The 19751-nt window shown below is 40.1% G+C and overlaps 1 protein-coding gene across 4 annotated transcripts in view; it reads right to left on the bottom strand.

Moving 5' to 3' along the window:
- elf1 (E74-like ETS transcription factor 1) overlaps window positions 1-19751 on the bottom strand; it is a 269537-nt gene that overhangs the window by 125722 nt on the left and 124064 nt on the right. For all 4 annotated transcript variants that reach the window (XM_072594687.1, XM_072594685.1, XM_072594688.1 and 1 more), the window contains exon 2: window positions 9361-9422. The gene's annotated coding sequence lies outside the window, so the exon portion shown is untranslated. The remainder of the gene's footprint in view (window positions 1-9360; window positions 9423-19751) is intronic.

Below are 19751 nucleotides of genomic sequence, written 5' to 3' on the forward strand. Positions count from 1 at the left end.
CACTGCTGTCCATATACATGCCCAGCAGTCGCTTAGAAGTCCCTAATGAGACTGCTAATGACTCCATTTTCAAACTGAAATCCAAACAAACAATCTTCCGCAATTCAGCACGTAGCAGGGAGGTAAAAGTATTCTTAATGCAGTGAAAAGTAGGTTGGAACCCAGGGATCTTTCTGCTGGATCACACACTGTACTTAGCAGTTAGCCAAATGCCCTCTGCTGCGCATGGGGAGACCTGCTAGCTGCCCAAGGTGCTGCTTGCTTTCCTCTACGATATATCAGCAGGCCCCAGCATGTCTGCCACCCCCACTGGTGCTGCCTGGTGTCCCTGGTTGGATGCTAAAGCTAACCTCTGGACCAATCAGCAGCACAGTTGTGGCCTTGGGTCAAGATCCTGAAATCAGCTGGGCATTGGAACCCTATGAACCCAAGCACTGCAATGACGAGAGAATTGCCAGAAACACGACACAATGGTCTGCGACTGAAAGTCAGACAGAGAGAGAGAGAGAGAGAGAGAGAGAGAGAGACACAGAGAGAGAGAGAGAGAGAGAGACAGAGAGAGAGAGGGGTGAGACAGTTCAGTCATTGTTTTCCTCAGTTTCACAAGCTCTGGTTTCCATTGTTCCCCTCCCATTCCTATTTTCCAACACATGAAACTGATGCACCACAAAGGCAGCGTAACAGAGCAGCTATCATGTCTCAGTCAGATGTTTGTGGGTTCAAGCCCATTTCACAAACTTAAATATATAAACAAGGCTCATACTTCAATGTAGCACAGCGGATGGGATCCTGTCAGAGGAGCTATACTTTACATCAGGGGTGAGCCAGAGCTCCATCTCAGGTTAAGAGGGGTCAGGAACCTACACTGTTATTTCAAAGAAGAACAGACAAAGTGCTCCTCAAGTTCCTATCTAATATTTAATTACTCAACCAACACATGAAAACAAATGATTTGGTCATTTATTTCATTGCGTCTATGTTGTTTCCTGTCCACAGTAGCTGTCCCATTTCCTGCTTTTGAACAGTAACTGAAAACAATTTGAAATGTCTCACTGCCCCCTTAAAGAACTTTGAAATGTGATCGGGTGGTGGAAGATGTTGTGAAAGCAAGAGCAACAGTAACTCAAGAATATGTTGTAAGGACTGAGCTATAGGTAAAGGCTGAATAGACCTTGTCTAATCAGAGGCCGATGAGTGACCTTATAGAGGTTTATAAAATCATGACAGGTTTGGATAGGGTGAATAGACAAGGACTTCTCCCTGGTCTGGGGGAGACCAAAACTAGAGAGGGCATAGGTTTAGGATGAGAGGGGAAAGATTTACAAGGGACCTAGGGGGCAGTTTTTCATGAGAGTGTGGTAAGTGATGGAATGAGCTGCCAGAGGAAGTGGTGGAGACTGGTACAATTACAGCATTTAAGAGACATCTAGGTGGGTGCATGAAAAGCAAGAGGTTTAAAAGGGATATGGGCCAAATGCTGACAAATGGGACTAGATTAATTTAGGATATCTGGTCGGCACAGATGGGTTGGACCGAAGGGTCTGTTTCCATGCTGTACATCTCTATGACTGTATGACTGACAGAATCTGAGCCAAGTGTGCCAATGGCACAATAAAAGCCATGAAAGCAAGTTTGATGAGGATACAAAGAACCTTCAAAAGGATAGAAACAGGGTTGGAGAGGGGGCACAAATGGATTATAAAGGTGGGAAAATGTGAGGCTGTCCACTTTGGAAAGAATAGAAACACTATTATTTAAATAAAGAGAAAGAGGATAGGATGGGGGGGGGGGGGGGGGGGGGGGGGGGGGGGGGGGGAGGGGGAAATGAGGCAAACAGATCGCAGTAATGGTCCAAATCAAAAACATAGTTGAAAGGAGTGATGACCTTCTGTCATCATATTTCAGGGAACTAGCAATGAGAGCAGTGAGCAGGACTCAAAAATGAGCAGCCTTCTGGTAATGCAACATGCTTGTGAATATGGGAGGTTAACCTAAATGAATCCATGGCTGAGGGAAGGATGTTTGGAACATTGAGTCTTGATTTGGGATAGGCCACCTTAATACGGTAGGGGCTAAAATCCTTGTGGGAACTTTGCTAATATTTTGTTCGTAAAAGTGTAAATTAACTTAGCAGGGGCAAGGAACCAGGATGTGATATTGGAAAGGCCCAAAACGATGTGTAAAGGAAGGTGAAATTGTAAAGTACAGGAGGTCAAAAAAAAGGAAGTACAGTAAGGTTAAAATTAAACTCATGGTACATATGCGGGGAACATAGTATATAGGCCTTACATGCTAAGTGCAGATATACACTAGGAAAATTCCATTGTGGTGATAATGAGAGATCTGGTTAATCTAAGGATAAGACTTAGCATTAATCATGTTTTGATACAAGGAGGTGGACCGTCACTCTAAGGGCAGCATTGCAAATTAGCCAAGGTCAGGAAGTCATCACATGACAAAAAGCAACAATTATGGTTTTAGCACCATAGACTTAAGGGAAGTGTGTATATAGCTTACTCCACACTGTCTCCGTATTAGTCTTGGTTGTAAATAAACTTGTACGAAATCCTCAAACAAATGCAATAAACTTCCTCATTTGTGTAAGGCACAGAAAAGAACCCAAAACTAGGTGTTCAGGAAAGATAAGGAAGGAAAGAAAGGAAGAGTTGGCAATATTGATTAAAGAGAATATTACACTGCTAGACAGAGAGAGAGAGAGAGAGAGAGAGAGAGAGAGGGAGAGGGGAGGTCCAAGAGGGATCAAGCACAGAATCTATTTATTTTGTCGAGAAATATTTGCGCTGCTATTATACCAGGATGTTTAATTGATAGATCACCAACTAGTGGGAAAGGGCATAGAAGAATAAGTTTATAATGTAATTGCAGAAAGCTGCAAAACCAAGGGAACTTATAATGGGCGATTTTAATTATCCTAATATCAACTGGGATCATAGTCATGCAAAATGGAAGGAGGTGTTGAGTGAAATTTCTGAAGTGTATTCAAGAGAATTTTCCAAATCTGTATCTGTCCAGTCAACAAAGGAGGAGGCACTTCTGATGAAATCTAATCCCCACCTGAAACATTATCTCAGCTTCTCTCCACAGATGCTCCCTGAGAGGATGTATATCTCCAGCATTTTGTTTTGTGTTATTACACCATGCAAGGAGCCGTTGCCACATTTTGAAAGTAGTGGATCAATTGGCAGCAGGGGAACATTTGGGGCACAGTAATCAAAGAGACATAAGGTTAAAGATCAGTTATGGAAAAATATTAGATGCAATCCAGATAACAATAATTATTGGGAGAGGGCCTATTTTAGTGGGCCAAGAATGAATCTGGCACACACTAATTAGAATCATGGGGAAAGTGTAATTATGCCGTAGTGATAGAAAGAAGGTGATTCAGATACAGTAAAGGCACATTCCCACAGTATGACAAACAACGCTGAAATTATTATGAGATGATTTACAAAACAGAAGACAAAAATGAATTATAAAAAGGATTATGATTGACAGATATCAGATTGGTAACACAATGAGAACTAGGCTGAATACAGCAAGTTCAAAAGTCAAGCACAAAAGCTAATGAGAAGCAAAGAGGGGACATGGGATGAAACTGGCAGTTAACATAAAAAGGAACTCAAGTCTTCTACAGGCATGAGGAAGCGTTGGGCTGGTTAGGGGTCAAAAAGGGGAAATGGAAATGGAGAAGGGTGTGCCTGAGGTTCTAAATGAGCACTTTGTGTTGTTCCCAAAGATGATGATGATGCAAATAAAAATCATATTGTGAATGAGGAGGTAGTTGAGACACGGGATGGGTTACAAATTGGAAAAGTTGATTGCATGTGAAATTGATAAGTCATCTAGACCGATGTCCTCAACTGCAGATCTCATCTAGACAAGAGCAGAAACCATGGAGGTACCAATGATAATCTTGCTCTCCTTTGATACAGGATGGTGGCAAAGGCATGGAGAAATACAAATGAAAAGGTTCAGGATACAGACAGCACTCTCAACCAGTCAGTTTAACCTCAATAGCAACAAAGCTTTTGGAAATGATTTGGGACAAAATTAGCAGTAATCTACTAATTACCAAATCAGTTAGTAAAGATTTACTAAACACAGTTTTTGTTGAACTAATTTGATTGAATTTTTTGATAAGGTTAGAGGGAGAGTTGGTGAGTGAAATACCCATGCACCGCATCAATTGCATCTCCAAAACGGTTTTGATAAATTGATAGAGAACAGGTTTGCCAACAATGTCAAAGCTCATGGAATAACAAGAATAGTGGAAACATGGACAAATTGGCTGAGTTACAAGAAACATTGTAATGGTGGATGGCCTTTTCTCAGACTGGAGAAAGGTATACAGCAGGGTTTGCTGTGATTGGTAGCAGTTGATCTATACTGTTAAGTTAGATTTGAAGATGCATGATGCATTTTAATTTGCTGATGACACCAAACTTAGAACAACTATAAGCTGGCGGGGGCGGGGGGAGGGGACAGCAATTGACTTTAAGTGGGCTGGTGAAATTTTGCAAGGGAAGTGTGACATGATATACTTTAATGGGAAAACAAACAGACAAAGTAAAATAAGCAGTAGAGAAGCTGGAGAACTTGAGAAATTAAAGTTTACCTACAGAAAATGGAATTGATGCAATTACAATATGGTTAAAGCCAATTCTGCTTGGGGTCATTTGCCGAAAGGAGGTTAACAGCTAGGAATGTAAGATCATTGCAGGGCAGGTAAGCTTATGTAGCTCAAGAACTAGGAACATAACATTTGTAATCCTTGCAAGAAGTGCATTCAGACAGTGTGTGTGTTTAGGGAGTTAAAACTAAATAACAGCGAATCTTGGAAGTTTGCAAAAGAAATTACTTCTTCAGATCAGTGAAGAAGTTTCAAATGAAGGGTGACTAACTTAAAGATCAACTTGACGACAGCCCTGAGCAGATTACAACAGATGGGTGGAGTCGAAGGTTCTCTAGTTTCAATCTATCTGCACGTCTCTTTGCTGAAGGAGCTAGCTGAAATTTCGACATGTGGTTTTCCGATCAAAAGAGAGAGAGAGATATCTAAACCTGACTAGAGTACACACTGTATGTTGCATTTTCATTCGGTTTGCAAAGAACAGGGGCCTGTATATTAATACATGCTTCCAGCACACAAAGTGCATCACACTGTGAAACTGACTGACAATCCCAGATTACTGGCGTAATTCCTTGCACACTCAGGATCATTTACTAATTGATGCCCACATACAGAATCATATCTAACTTTGGATACTGTGTTGTGAGATGTGCAAGTGTGGCTGTTGACCAATAATAGGATGTTGCTATCAAGCTAAAAGGAATGTCCTGCCTCTAAAATGAGTAATGTGGTGTATGATTTTCGGTGATGCTAGTATATGTGGGTCATACATCACAACGACTGGTAGATCATAGCATGCAGCATAGCCCATTGCCTGTTTGCAGCAAAGGACATGATCTTTTCAGTTCCACACTCACAAAGCTCACACAGCATCCAACATTCCATTTTCATTCAGAGATTGGACAACATTTGCTAAATAAGCTTGGGATTACATGAAGAACTATACTGTCAATGAATTTACAATGATCAGTCAGGGTCATAGTATGGAGCACGTGTGTGTACTGGAAGCTACATATTAATACACAGAGCCCTGTTCACATCTGCCAGAAAGAACATTTATACTCAATGCAACTCTTACAACTCAGCAAAAGAGTTAACAGCCATTCTCTGTTTGTTTCTCACAGTAATGCTTCACCAATCAATGTCAAACTGCCCGATTTAAACCTAAACAAGATTTGGCATTTAACCACCAGTCAATATCTAACTCATGTATTCTCCATGGCGATACACTTACCAATCAGACCCCACTCGCCAATAAATCAGCATTGATTTCTAATATGGCATAAAACTTATTTGCCCTTTGGAAATTATTGCAAATGTTCTCAAAGATTGCATTTCAGAAAGTTTAGGCAAAAATGTACTTTTATGCAAAGCCCAAGCTTAATATTACCAAACAATTACACATCATCTTTTGTAGCCCTTTCATAATCAAAAAGGACTCTCTACCATAGCTGAGATTTTATTAGTGGTAGAAGACTAAATCCTTTTAGCTTTCTTTAATTTTGGGGATTTGGACAAAAATGCTAAAAAGGATCATGTTTTAAATCAAGTGGGGAAGGAATTGGTGCAGTTTTAAAATGACATATTGGAACTCACTGAATTGTATTCACACGGTTGTTCAAGCAGTGGGAGGATATAAGCACGAATTGATAGCAATGGGGAGAGGGTGGAGGGAGAAGTGTGCATGTGTATATAATATATGTGTGCGCGCGTATTGGGAGGGGGGGGGGGGGGGGGGGGGAGTAGAGGCATGTGTTCAGGGCAGCTTTGTCCAGAGAAATGTGCTTATTGATTTTCCAATCAGAACCAACATGTGGTCAAACTTCAACAATATTTATTGGCTCCTGGACACATGGACAACCTAAAATATGAATAATATGGCAGCAGCAAGCATCCTGACTCTGAAAATTCAGCATCTCTCCTCCCTCTCCGAGAATCACCAAAAGAATTGAAACGTAGCCAGCTGTTTCCGATAGGTTGCTGCCTCTAACCACTGATCAAGTGACTAAACAATTGGTCAGAAATCACACAACGTCAGGTTATAGTCCAACAGGTTTAGCTGAAATCACAAGACTTCACCTGACGAAGGGGCTATACTCCGAAAGCTTGTGATTTCAAATAAACCTGTTGGACTATAACTTGGTGTCGTGTGACTTCTGACTTTGTCTGCCCTAGTGCAACACCGGCACTGCCACATCATAAACAATTGGTGTGCAAGTACCCTGGTCTTCAATAAAGAACTAAAATGATTTGGAAAGAAGTAGATCAGAGAGACACAGAAGAAGCAAAAAGGACAATTCATTAAACCCTGTGGACTAGTGCTGTAAAAACATGCTCCCTTATTTTTTTTTCCACCACCTACAGAATTTTTCTTTGGTTGTTTATCTGCTTCTATCTATCTATAAGTGCATAACGGCTTAAGAAGGGGTAGAGTTTTAAGGTTATAAATTACTGGTGAATATTTTGATTGCCTTTGGTTAGAATTGATCTGTTTGCAATTAAGTTCTTGTTAAGTACAGACACCTGGTCAATATTGTATTAAACCTGAATTTCTCAGGCAGGTAAATTGAGATTTTTAATTAATTTATTTAAATGTGATCACTTTTATGATGACCCTAGGAATAGTGCAACTTGAATATCAGCGCTAAGTAGTTCATTGCATCATCTTGAAGCTCAGTTTCCATTGGAAATTGTTTCAATGGAATTGTAATCAACTATGGAGTTCTCCCATGCCAAGTTGCAAAATATGTTCTAGGAACTGTTCTTAATATCATGTTGGGCATGTTGAGAAATGCAAAACATCTTGCAAGACACTTTATTCTAATCAAGAATGAAGCTTTAACTCAGACAGGTTGCGCTCAAACCATACAGATATACTTAGCTCTGAGAAGGAGGCTAATTAAAATAGACTGAAGGAATCCAGAAACCCATAAATCTGAATCACTGATGATGATTAAGTGTATTGCAATTAAGCACAAGAACAGATTTAAGATAATTTCAAGTTAGGACAGAGCTGCTTAATCCCTTTCAAGTTGTCACTGATTTAAAGTATATACAAGAATAACAACGTACATTTTTACGGCATCATAAGCATCAATACGTTTCACATAATGCTTCACAGAGGTGAAAGTAACTGAACATGTAGTAGTCCTGGTAGGATTACAGTTAGAAAGGTACCTGGATTCCAAATCAGAGCAGAAGGTCTTGTCAAGGCTTTGCATGCAGTGAAGAAGAAATGGAGAAAGTTGAGGGTTCAGAGAGAGTGTTCCAAATATGACAGGGGAGTGGGTAAGAAGATATTAAGATTGCTGAAAGTGAAGCAGATGGCGTTGGAAGAATTTACAGCATATTATTTGGGGGGGGGAGGTAATAAGAATTATCATTAACTCAGCTTTGATCCATTCTGTGGTTTTCCAGTCAGTATTATTATTACATGAAAATAGCACTTCCATACAAAATCGATTATCCTCAGAACAACACTTAGAAATTTCAGCCAATGTCATCAGCACTAAAAACCATTTTCATGCCCTACCTATCCATAAAACTGATAAATTTTTGAGTGCAGTTATATTATCACAACATTATCACACAAGGGTAATGAGTAATCTATTCACAGAAGTATGACTGACACAGAATTACTATCTTTGCATCTTGATCAATACCTGCTCCAATTTTACAACACATTTGCTGGGTGCTACAATACATTTGTAAAGCAGACCTTGCATTTTAAACAAGACAGCAAAAATCCTCCTAAATGCAACCGATTCACAAAGTGGCTTTACTTGCATTCTGCTTTATACCTCAAAGATACAAAGAGAGGTAAGCACTTTCAACTCCTCACTTGGGCAGTCTGCCTCTCAATACCTCCATATTAAACAAATTGTCAGCTGTGTGTTGTAATCTGATTGGGCAGCTTCTTATTTTGAGGCAGTGCATGGTTTTCCTGAACATTCTTGAATGATCTATAGCTAGAACTGTGGAGCCAGTAGGAATATCATCTCTGAGTAACTGTACATTTAATAAAAGGTAGGCTAGCTTGGCAAGTTTCTCAGGCCTTTCTCTCAGTGGAAACCCCACACAATCAGTTCCAACATGATGACATTGGAAAACAGCCTCATTGCGCCTTTTTCCAATTAGTCCTACTCCTCTGTTCATTCCCAATAGCCCTGAAATCTTTTCTTTTTGTAGTATTTATTCTGGAAAGTTACTCTTAATTTTCCTCACCTCACCTCACAATGTTTTGCTAATTACGGTGAAGCTTTAGATATAAACCCTCCCCTTCATGGAAAAAGCTCTCATCATTTACTCTTTAAAAAATCTTTGAGTTTTGAAAGGTCCATAAAGATCTTCCCCAAACATCCTCCTCCACAAGGAAGACAATGTGGGCTCAGCCATGTGTCCTCACCATTCAATAAACACAGTTTTCAATGGCAGTGATACCTTGGTCTTCATACAAACTGAACTTGCAAACAGTCTATTAGCTCTCAGATTGCAAATGTTCTTTGCAGAAGTCACATTTAATCATGACGTTCACACAGAACATCTGGCAAACAGTTGCGCCAAACGCAGATTGCTGTTTCTGCTCAGGGCTGATGTTGTAACACAAGGTCCAGGCCACTGTCAATATTTAATACTGTTCATTCACGTTAGTAAAAGCTATCTATTAAATGGAACAAATAGTTAAGCAAAATACAAATCATCCATCTCACCAGAGCTCCCTTTCATATGCCTGCGAATTCCACTCCTTTTTCCATTTATTAATAAACGTCACCTGGAAAATAGGGAAAAGGGTAGAATTTTTAATCTGCAATATTCATGTATGAATGTTTAGTACACTTAACTACATTCATCTCCTTCATTTTTACAGAAGCATTAAATCTGAAAGGTTGATAGATTGGAGATTAATAGCTCATTGATAACCAAGGTATTAAGGGATATGACAGGTATGTGGAGTAGGTCACAGGTCAGCCATGATCTAATCTAATGACAGAACAGGTTCAAAGGTGTAAGTAGCTCATTCCAGTTCCTATGCTTAGGAGGTTCAGCCATTTCAGAATCTTGAACATACTGCCATGGGGTCTTTTGCAGCTACCTAGGAGGATAGAAGTGGCCTGGGTTGAAGTGGCCTTATCTGAATTCCCAATAATCTGCAATACTGCAGTATTGCAGGGGAAGCAGCAGACTAGATTTTGTAATACTCCCTGGGGTGAGATTCAAGAGTCTATCTGTACAGAAGGTAGCCAGAACTGAACAAGAAATGAATTTAAATTTTATACCAGCATAAGCTGAATCGGCAAATGAACTTTTATCACTGGGTTTCAAATGTTGCAGTTTAATTGAGAGTATCTAAATATACAAACGGTATGAGCTTAGCCAGAAATTAAGAAATCAGTCTTTCAAAGAATTTGTTGTTTTGCTAGATTTCAGATTTCCCTACGAGCTGCAATAGGTTTTACATCCCTGGTTGTTATTTCACTAGTTAAGTGGCTGCTAATCCACAAGATCAGTTGACTGCTGATTGATTAGGTATCTGTTTTGCTAATGAAGCTGCACTGACTAATTGTAATTTTACTTTAATTGAAGGAAAATGAAATCATGCACTCATTTAAAGAAAGCAACTTAATTAACACAGCAAGATTTAGGTTCGGAAAAGTTCCTGTTCTTGAATAATTTGAATGGAGCAATCTTAATAAGAGGAGCAGTTTGTAAAACTATAACTAACATTTCCGTTCGCTATCTTCAGGGTTACTGTGTTTTGAGAGCAGAAAACATTTCAAAAGAATAGATCAACTTAGTCAGTCTTATGACTTAAATCATCTAAATCATTTCCCTCAGCAGAAAGCTCCAAAATGATAATAGTCCATTCTTGTCCTCCCTCATAGCTTTCCCAATGAAACTTGAAGAGCCTACAACCCCTACACGATGAAAAGTTTTTACATTCTCCATTCTGGTTAGTTTGATCTGACAGATGAAAAGAATGCCACTTTTTTTGTAACGATTCACCAAATTAATTCTCCCTCTCTAATCAATATGCTATTTGGTGCATGTCAGCAGAGACGTACTTTGACTTTTTGTGCGTCACAGCTGTAAATTCAGATCAGCTTTACACTGTAAAAGGGTTCTCCCGTTCAAAGTCCAGAATATGAATTTTTTTTTTCCTTAATTCAAACATGCTCAGAATCAGTGTTCTAATCCTGTCCTCCACGTAAATTTGCTACGCATTTGAGTTTACAGGCCCAGTGTGAAACAAGGACATTTTGAATGGCAAGATACATTTACATACAAGCACCCAGAAGTCAGAAAAATAATTGATAGGAGTCATCTATTTTCATTAAGTATCTGCTCTATTTATGAGTTTACCCACCTTCCTCATTCTTCTGTGCATTTTCCACACAAGTCTGCTCGATTGTAATCAACTGACACATAAAACACCACATTAGCAGACATTCAAAATGGAGAGGTCAATGAAGTTGTATGTCTAATACAGGGCATTTTTAAAGAGCTGTCTTTCAATTCCACAACCTACAGGAACAAATTCCTTTTCTAAATGATACAGTTGTGACAAGGGTCAAATTCAACAGTGGAATAAACTCAGCTTTGTGCTAGCTGACAACATTTGGATAAAAGGAATAAGTGACTTATAAATCAGAAATTACAACCTTACTTTTTTTAAAAAAGAGATGTTAGCAACAGGTAATGACGAAGGGCCAAAGGTCAGAAGTACTGCATGATGTAACTTCAATCTCAAGCTCAGAGTCTTTGATTGGTTTCAGACTGAATCAAAGCTCACCGGATCAGAAGCTAAAATGAAAGAGCTTTCAGCATTCAGGCCCACGATGCAAAGACAGAAGACCCTTCACTGCCCTTAGTATAAAGTACCAGTATATCCCAGAGGAAAAGGATGTAACTCCAGTTAAACATCGCTAGATTCATCCAAAAGGAGGTTCTTAAATCACGCAGAGGGTGGTGCATGTATGGAATGAGCTGCCAGAGAAATTGGTGGAGGCTGGTACAATTACAACATTTAAAAGGCATCCGGATGGGTATACGAATAGGCAGGGTTTAGAGGGATGTGGACCAAGTGCTGGCAAATGGAACTAGATTAATTTAGGATATCTGGTCGGCATGATGAGTTGGACCGAACGGTCTAGTTCCATGCTGTACGTCTCTAGGACTTTAAGTGATAGCAGTTAGACGGTACAGGGATTGTTGAAAAGCCAGTTTTTTTTTTCGCACCTTCCCCCACCACACAGCAATGCTTCCAGGCTGACACATTGTTGCCTTGTTAAAGATACTGATGGCTAGATGAGAAGTTAAACCAGGATCATACCTGCCATGTCAGGTGGGCAGAAATATTCCCAGCACCATTTCAAAGAGTTGCTGGTATCCTGGCCAACATTTATCCCTCAACAAACATTACTGAAAAAGAGTGGTCATTTTCTGGTCATTGTCTTGTTGGGAATTTGCTGTGCACAGATTGGCTGCTGCATATCCGATATTTAAACAATGATTACAACTTCATAACAAAACAAAGTACTTAACTGGCTACAAGTACCATCTGAAATGGCTATACAAAGCCATTCAGATCTAGGGCGATCGGGCATGGACCACTAATCCTGGTCTTACCAATGGTGCCCACAGGCCACAAAAGGCTTTTCTTCACAAGTCAGTAACACCAATAGAACCAGTAACACCATGCATTGTTACATCTGCAACATCTAAAGCTCTCTCCACTGTTATTCCCTTGGTACAGTTTGAAATCTGTCTCAATGCGGAGGTCGATGAGAAAGTTCCATAGTTGTTTGAGTGCCTCAGCAAGGAGAACTAACAGCAAAATATTCTCCAGTCCCTTCTTACAAAGTGTTTCTAAGAGTCAACAGGAGAGCAGGAGTTGTAGCAGGGTCTGAGATGTGAGAAGATTTCTTCACTAAATTCACTAAACCACGGTTGATGTGATCTGTCTATATTTAGTAGGAGACAAAAAAACTGCTGATGCTGGAATCCAAAATAGACAAACAGGAGGCTGGAAGAACACAGCAAGCCAGGCAGCATCAGGTGGTGGAGAAGTCAACATTTTGGGTATAATCCTTCTTCAATCCTTAAGAAGAATTAATCTGAAACGTTGACTTCTCCACTTCCTGATGCTTCCTGGCTTGCTACGTTCTCCCAGCCTCCTGTTTGTCTACTTGGTCAATATTTAAGCTGGGATAGACTAATATTCGTCTCTCAAGGAATCATGGGATGTGGGGAGATGATAGGAAAGTCAAGATGATGCTCAAGATCAGCCATGATTGTATTACTTGTTGGAGAAGGCTCCACATGGACTACTTAGAGTCAGAGAGATGTACAGCACGGAAACAGACCCTTCATTCCGAGTTCTTGTAAACCTGGAGAAGGTGCCTGCAAAAGTAAACAGGAGGAGGTACGATGGGACTGACAGCAGCAGAAGGGCTGGTGCAGGAGTGTTTGTGGTCAACTCCTGGGAGCAGCAGAAAAGCCCAAGACTTAATACCAACAAAAACCTGGGATTGCAAATCCACCCAATTTCCTGCTGCTTCACATTTCGGGGTCTGGCTCAGTACCAGCAGCCTTGCCTCAGAATTCTTGCTCCACTTCAGGGATGTAGGCAAAACAAAAATCAGACCTACATTGCCAATGCAATACTGAAGTGCTGCACTGTTGGGAAGTCACCCTTCATATAACAAATTAAATCAAGACCTATCAGCCCTCTCAAGGCGAATATGAATAATATTATGGCACTTTTTACAAGATGAGAACACAAATTATCCTTCATCAATAATTATCACGAATCATTCCTCAGCTAAAGCACTAAAATAAACAAAAAACGAAAGAATCGCGAACACAGCAAATTAAAGACAAAAATAGAAATAGCTTGGAAAACCTCAGCTGGTCTGGCAGCGTCTATGGAGAGAAATCAGAATTAATGTTTCAAGTCGGGTGACCCTTCCACAGAATCCAGTTCTGTGGAAGGGTCACTCAACCTGAAACGTTAACTCTGATTTCTCTCCACAGATGCGGCTGGACCTGCTGAGCTTTTCAACTAAATTAAACATACAGCTTATCTTGCTGTGTCTCCAAATTCACAGTTGCACAATTCCAGGCGTGTTTATTCCATTGCAACAACATCTGCACTTCAGAAATACGTCACTGGATGTAAAGCTTTTTGGCGCACACTAAATTTATGAAATTACATTCTAGAAGTACAATATTTCTGACTTATGTACTCATCATCAGAGCACAGTTTCTGGACCCAGAAGCCTGTAGCCTGAATCAGTACATGAACATTACTGGAAATAAACTGCCATGGTATCTAAAACAAAACAAATTACAAAGAAATTTGACAATAATGGCGCATTTCTATTCTGACCTGCATGATGTCCAAATGATGTGGTTATTTCTTTATCTACTCAACTGCCTATGTACACAATTGTGTAAGAAATCTCCTTCCCAAGGTTGCAATAGTTTTCTTTTAAAAGTCAATTTCAGTGCGTTATCGCTGTTAAGACTGACATTTATTGCCCATTTCTAGTGGTACATCTTTCTTAAACTGCTCCACTCTGCCATATACAATATTGCAGCAGTTTAATATGAATTAGTGACTTACTACAACACTTAAAAGAGCTAAGAGCCAACCATGTTACTGTGGGACTAAACTCATATCTCGGCCAGGTCGGACAGGAGAGAGCGCTTCCCAAGGCAGTAGAGAACGATCTGGATTTTACACCAATCCAAGAGCCTCATTGTCATTTTCAACGATTTTCAAATGTTGCAAAACCTGTGAAACTGAATCTAAATTCTCAAACTGTTACAACATGATTGAAAGGTAGATCCCTTCGATTATTAGGCCAGCAATGTAGTAACGACACTGCCATATCTCTTCTATGAAGTGTTTATGTATAAATAACATACCTGACAGGACTAGACCTGACCTGACAAGTACGAATGCAAACATAGCTGAGGCCTGTTTAGCTATGCTGTAAACCGTGTAGCATTTCTGCTTCAGACAATTGCTTTACTATCAAAGTAAAGCAGAAATATAGATTTGAGACTCTCGGCTCCACTCGAGGCTGTTCACTTATTTCCCCCTGCCATATAATTTAAATTTTTCGACTGGATGCAAAATCAAGGAAGTGGTTTTGCACTTCTCATAATTGCCAGTCAGGAGGTATTTGATGTCGAACATACAGGTTTACAGCACATCGCTCCTGTCAGTACAGTAGGAAGCAAGAGGATGCAACAATGGAGGAAATGAAACAGCCACAGAAATCGAGGGCAAGCATAAAGAGCGGGGCTTAGGGGATGTTTGTGGAGCCAACCAAGAATGTTCTCAAAGATGGTAACTGCATGAGTGTTAAATTTTTCTGCTCAATGTGTCCTAACCCTGAATAAGCTCAGTTACTGCCTTGTTTTGACCAAATTCACAAAAAGGGTTTGGATAAACAAATGCTCAGTTTATCCAAAATGTTTATCGTATGCTTGGAAAGCTTCACTCACCAGGAAATCCCTTTTCAGGGAAGTCTCACAACATTAAAAAAGTTGGGATAGAGGAGAGGAAGCTTTTACTGTCCTATTCAGAGCATGTGACATTACCCTGGGCACGATGACATGGGTACAAAGACACATAAAAACTAAAACAGTGAAAGAAGGAGGCAGAAGCAAATCTACCAGTTTTAATACACATTTGCATTAAAATGGGGAGGGGGCAGAAAAACAATCAGCTTTTGAAGATGACACTTCAGTTCAGCTATGAAGAGAGGCTAGATTTGGTTTGTTTTCCTTAAAGCAGAGAATACAAGGGGACACCTGATTGAGGTGCTTAAGACTGGGAGGGGTGTGGGCAGGTTGGAGAGGAAGGAGCTGTTCCCCTCAGTTGCAGGGTCAGTAATGAGGGGCCATAATTTTGAGGTGAAAGGCAAAGTTGGAGATGTTTTGAGGAAAGACTTCTTCACCCAGAGGAAGGTGGGGATCTGAAATGCACTGCTCAGAGGGTATCGGAGGTGGAAAACTTCACAGTATGCACTTCGAATGTCTAAAGTCCAAGCCAATGAACCAAGTGCTAGAACGTGGGATTAGTGTAGATAGGTGATTGTATTTTTTTGTCAGCGCAGACTAGATGGGCAGAAGGACTGTCTGACCGTAAGTCTAGATCGAAAACAAATGTACTTCTAGCAATTGTCAGCTTTCTCCCAATACTTTTGTCATGGATTTATAGGTTAAAAAATGGTTTCCTCTTCCATACATAAAATACATTGGGGATAGGTTAGCTCAGTTGACTGGATGGCTGGTCTGCAATGACAGTGATGCAAACTGTGTGGGTTCAATTCCCAAACCGGCTGATGTTACCATGAAGGACTCTCTTTCTCAACCTCTCTCCTCACCGGAGGCATGGTGACCCTCAGGTTAAACCACGACCAGCTGTCTGTCTGTCTCTCTCTCAAATGAGAGAGCAGCCCTATAATCTGATAGAACTATGGAGACATTACATTTATCTAATAAACAAACAAAAACATATTGATATCCCACTGTGTGGGCCTTTAAGATGGAACTATCCAAGTAATACACAACTTAGAGACAGTGAGCACTGCAGATGCTGGGAAGTCAAGAGTGGATAAAGAGCGTGGCTGGAAAAAGCGCAACAGGTCAGGCAGCATCTAAGAAGCAGTGAACTCGACATTGCAAGTCGGGACCCTTCGCACGCAACGTCTAACTGCCTTAACTTTGCATGTCAACATTCAGTCCGGTCAGTGGGGAGCTACAGTATCAAGCCAACTTTTAATGACCCATTGTTTCATACCAGGTTTCCAACTGAGATGGTTTAAAATCAGTGATGGCTTAATGTAATTGTTCTGAAATGATTCTGCATTTTCAACATTTGCACTGCCATCTCCAACTTTAATTCACAAACAAATCAGCAAGTCAGTTCCCCCAGTTCGCCATCATTCCCCATTCCTGTACAGTCCCATCTACAGTAATTCCCACCATACCACCTTCAACCCCATGAAGGACTAAGCCTCTGTTCAATAACTCCCCAGCTGAAACACCTCAAATCCAAAATTGAAAGAAGGACCAATATTTGATATCTGCGGTGGTGTTTTTAATGACCAGAATTAAATTCCTTTTAAAAAATCTTTATTTTTGAGATGGAGTAGATACGCATTTCACAGAATCCAATAAAACTATCATTCCCACAGAAAGCAGCATTCCAGTTATTGAAGCCTCACGAGAATGATTAAAGTCTAGTGTGCTCCAAGGACTTGCAGCCTGAATCACAATGCAAACCAACAGATGCAACTTGATTTAACCAAAATGGTTAAACAGAGAAGGTTTGCAACCACCAGCAGATAACAAAAATGTCCCGTTGCATTTGCATTTCTAGAGTCCCATCACAGACTGCATGGCCCTTTCAATGCTCTGAAATGGACACAAATCTGTCAGAATTGGAGAGACAAAAACTTCACCTGTCAATCTGTATAGAAGCAAAAGCATCCCTGTCGGATCAAGTTTAAACAAAAATCAGTGACAGAAATTTAGGACATTAACTCATTGCTGTTTTGGGGCTTGCTATATGCAAATTGAGTGCCACAATTTCAATATGATAACAGAAATGACACTTCAAAAGTGTTTATGCAGTATTGTCAGATTACCAATAAGGGAGCTGATCAAGTTTCAAAGTCAGCTATTAGTTCACCATTTTTAAAAGTACGCAGAAGCTTCATTCAGGGTAGCAATTTTCTCCCATGAAACATGACACTATCTGGTAAAACTCTTGCGATGATGCTGCCTGGATTTGGGAACCTTCTGTTTTTCATTCAGGTTTGTACCCATGGGAGCAATATGAATAGTTTCTGACGCAATGTGCTCTCTCTGTCCAGTGAGAACTCAGGCAAATAAGATACTCTCCATGTTTTATTGCGAAAGAAAGAGAGAGTACAGGGCCCATAAATGAGCAATCACCTCGGTTGAAAGGCAATAGAAAAAAAAGGAAGCAGGGCATAATATGGTGATTAGGAGATACTAAATTGAGTTTTAAATCTTGAAAATGATCAAAAGATAGGTAACAGAGAGGTTTGGGCAAACAAAATATTTGCAAGACTTATTGGAAAAACACAAGATCGAGAAACATCAAGAGATTCGTTTTGGTCAGAAGGACATCTAGAGATATTGAAAGAACAGAGTACAACACCGAGGTGATGCGGGAGAGGAATGGGATCTGGGTACATACATGTATAAGTAATTGAAAGTAGGACAAGTTGAGAGGGCATAGAGCATCCTGGTTTTATTAATAGGGGTAGAGAGTACAAGAGCATGGGGGCAATGCTGAGCTGAATAAAACATCAGTTCAGCCTCAACCAGAGTACTCTGTCCAAACACTTTAACAAGGATGTGATGGCATTGGAGAGGGCACATTTTAAAAAAAGATACCGGTTCCAAGGCTGACTAACCTGTCACGAACAAAGATTGGAGACGCTTTCGGAGTGCTTTCTTTGGAGAACAGATGACTGACAGGAGCTGTGATAAAGGTATTCAAAATCTTGAAGGGTCTGGACAGAGTAGATGGGGAGAAATCATTTCCACTCAAAAATATCAAGAATGAGAGAATGCACATTAAGAGTAATTGATAAAAGAAGCAAAACAATGACACGAGGAAGAAAAAAGCTGAGTGAAATGTTTCCCCGAGTCTGTGGTAGAGAAAGGTTCAATTGAAACATTCAACAAAGTGAATTTTAGTTAATCTGTAAAGGAAAAATGTGCAGGTTTATGGAGAAAGAGGAGGAGCATGGCACTGCCTAAATTGCTCAGAGAGATGATGCAAATACAATGGGCCAAAAGGTCTCCTTCTGTGTTGTAACAAGTCTGGGTTTTTGGAACTAATTGGATAGTTCTTCTCAGAAGCTAATACAGGGCCAATAGGCCAAAGGTCTTACAGATTCTTAATAGACGTTCCTTAGCTTTACAGAACAAATGAGATAAAGTAAGGCATATCGTAATGACCTTTGAGTCAAACAGAGGAAGGCTGTAGGGAACAGAAAAGAAAGATAGGATGACAGAGTCAGGAGAAACATTGAGAGGAATGTTTTTTCAACAATGTTTTTTCAAACCCTTTGTAGCAGAGGAAATGAACAAGCATTCTATTTGAGGCAAGTCATATTGAGGCCAACATTGTTCTTTAAAAAAAAGGGCCATTGGTTTCAGCTTTCAGTTTGCCTTGTATGAGATAGAAGAAGCAACTTTGAAGAAGTAAAAGAATCCAAAGTGTCGTTGTCCCACAGCAGGGTATAGACAAGATTTAGGCGTTATGATTCAGCAACTGCATTGAGAGAATTCTAGACGTTGTGCCATCTCAAGTCAATTATTGAATGTGAAGTGAAATCATTTGCAAAAAGGCAAACTGTGGTTACGTGATGGAATGAAGGATGTCACTGATGTAAAGAAAGAGCAGTGTGACAGAAAGGATAAAATCTTAAGGAACAGCAAGTTAATTGAAAAAAGATTCAATTGTCAATCATTATCAAATGGTGAAAAGAATGGTGAAAACAACTCATTCATTCTGGGAGAGGCTAAACAGAGACATGCACAGGAATTCCTAGAAGCCTGGCATTCAAACTGGAACTGAATCAATAAACACATCGATTTGGACCAGATTTACGAACCTCTGAGAAAAATGAAAAACCTCTGAGGAAATGAGATCACCCACCTAAAGAGACCAAGAGACAAATACAGAAAGCAAGACATAACACCAGCGCTTCACCGGAGTCTCACCGATGGTACCCAACAGGTGACAAAATGTCTGAAAACAAACCTTCCAGCTCAGTCAGCAAACTTACAACCTGAACTTCAACCTGAGCAACAAATCCTCTCAAAAAATAAAAATTCAGGTTCTATGTTTATTTTATTCAATCTGCTCAGACATATTATGACACACCACCAGGGCAGATAGGCCTGGACCTGGATCTTCTGGCCCAGAGGCAGGAATGTTACCATCGTGCCAGAAGACCCTATTGAATATTGATGTAAATATTTTCGATTCAACCTGTTCAGACAAAGTACAACACACAGCTGGAGCAGATGGGACTTGAAC

The sequence above is a fragment of the Chiloscyllium punctatum genome, chromosome 25, assembly GCF_047496795.1.
Source record: "Chiloscyllium punctatum isolate Juve2018m chromosome 25, sChiPun1.3, whole genome shotgun sequence".
Classification (NCBI taxonomy): Eukaryota; Metazoa; Chordata; class Chondrichthyes; order Orectolobiformes; family Hemiscylliidae; genus Chiloscyllium; species Chiloscyllium punctatum.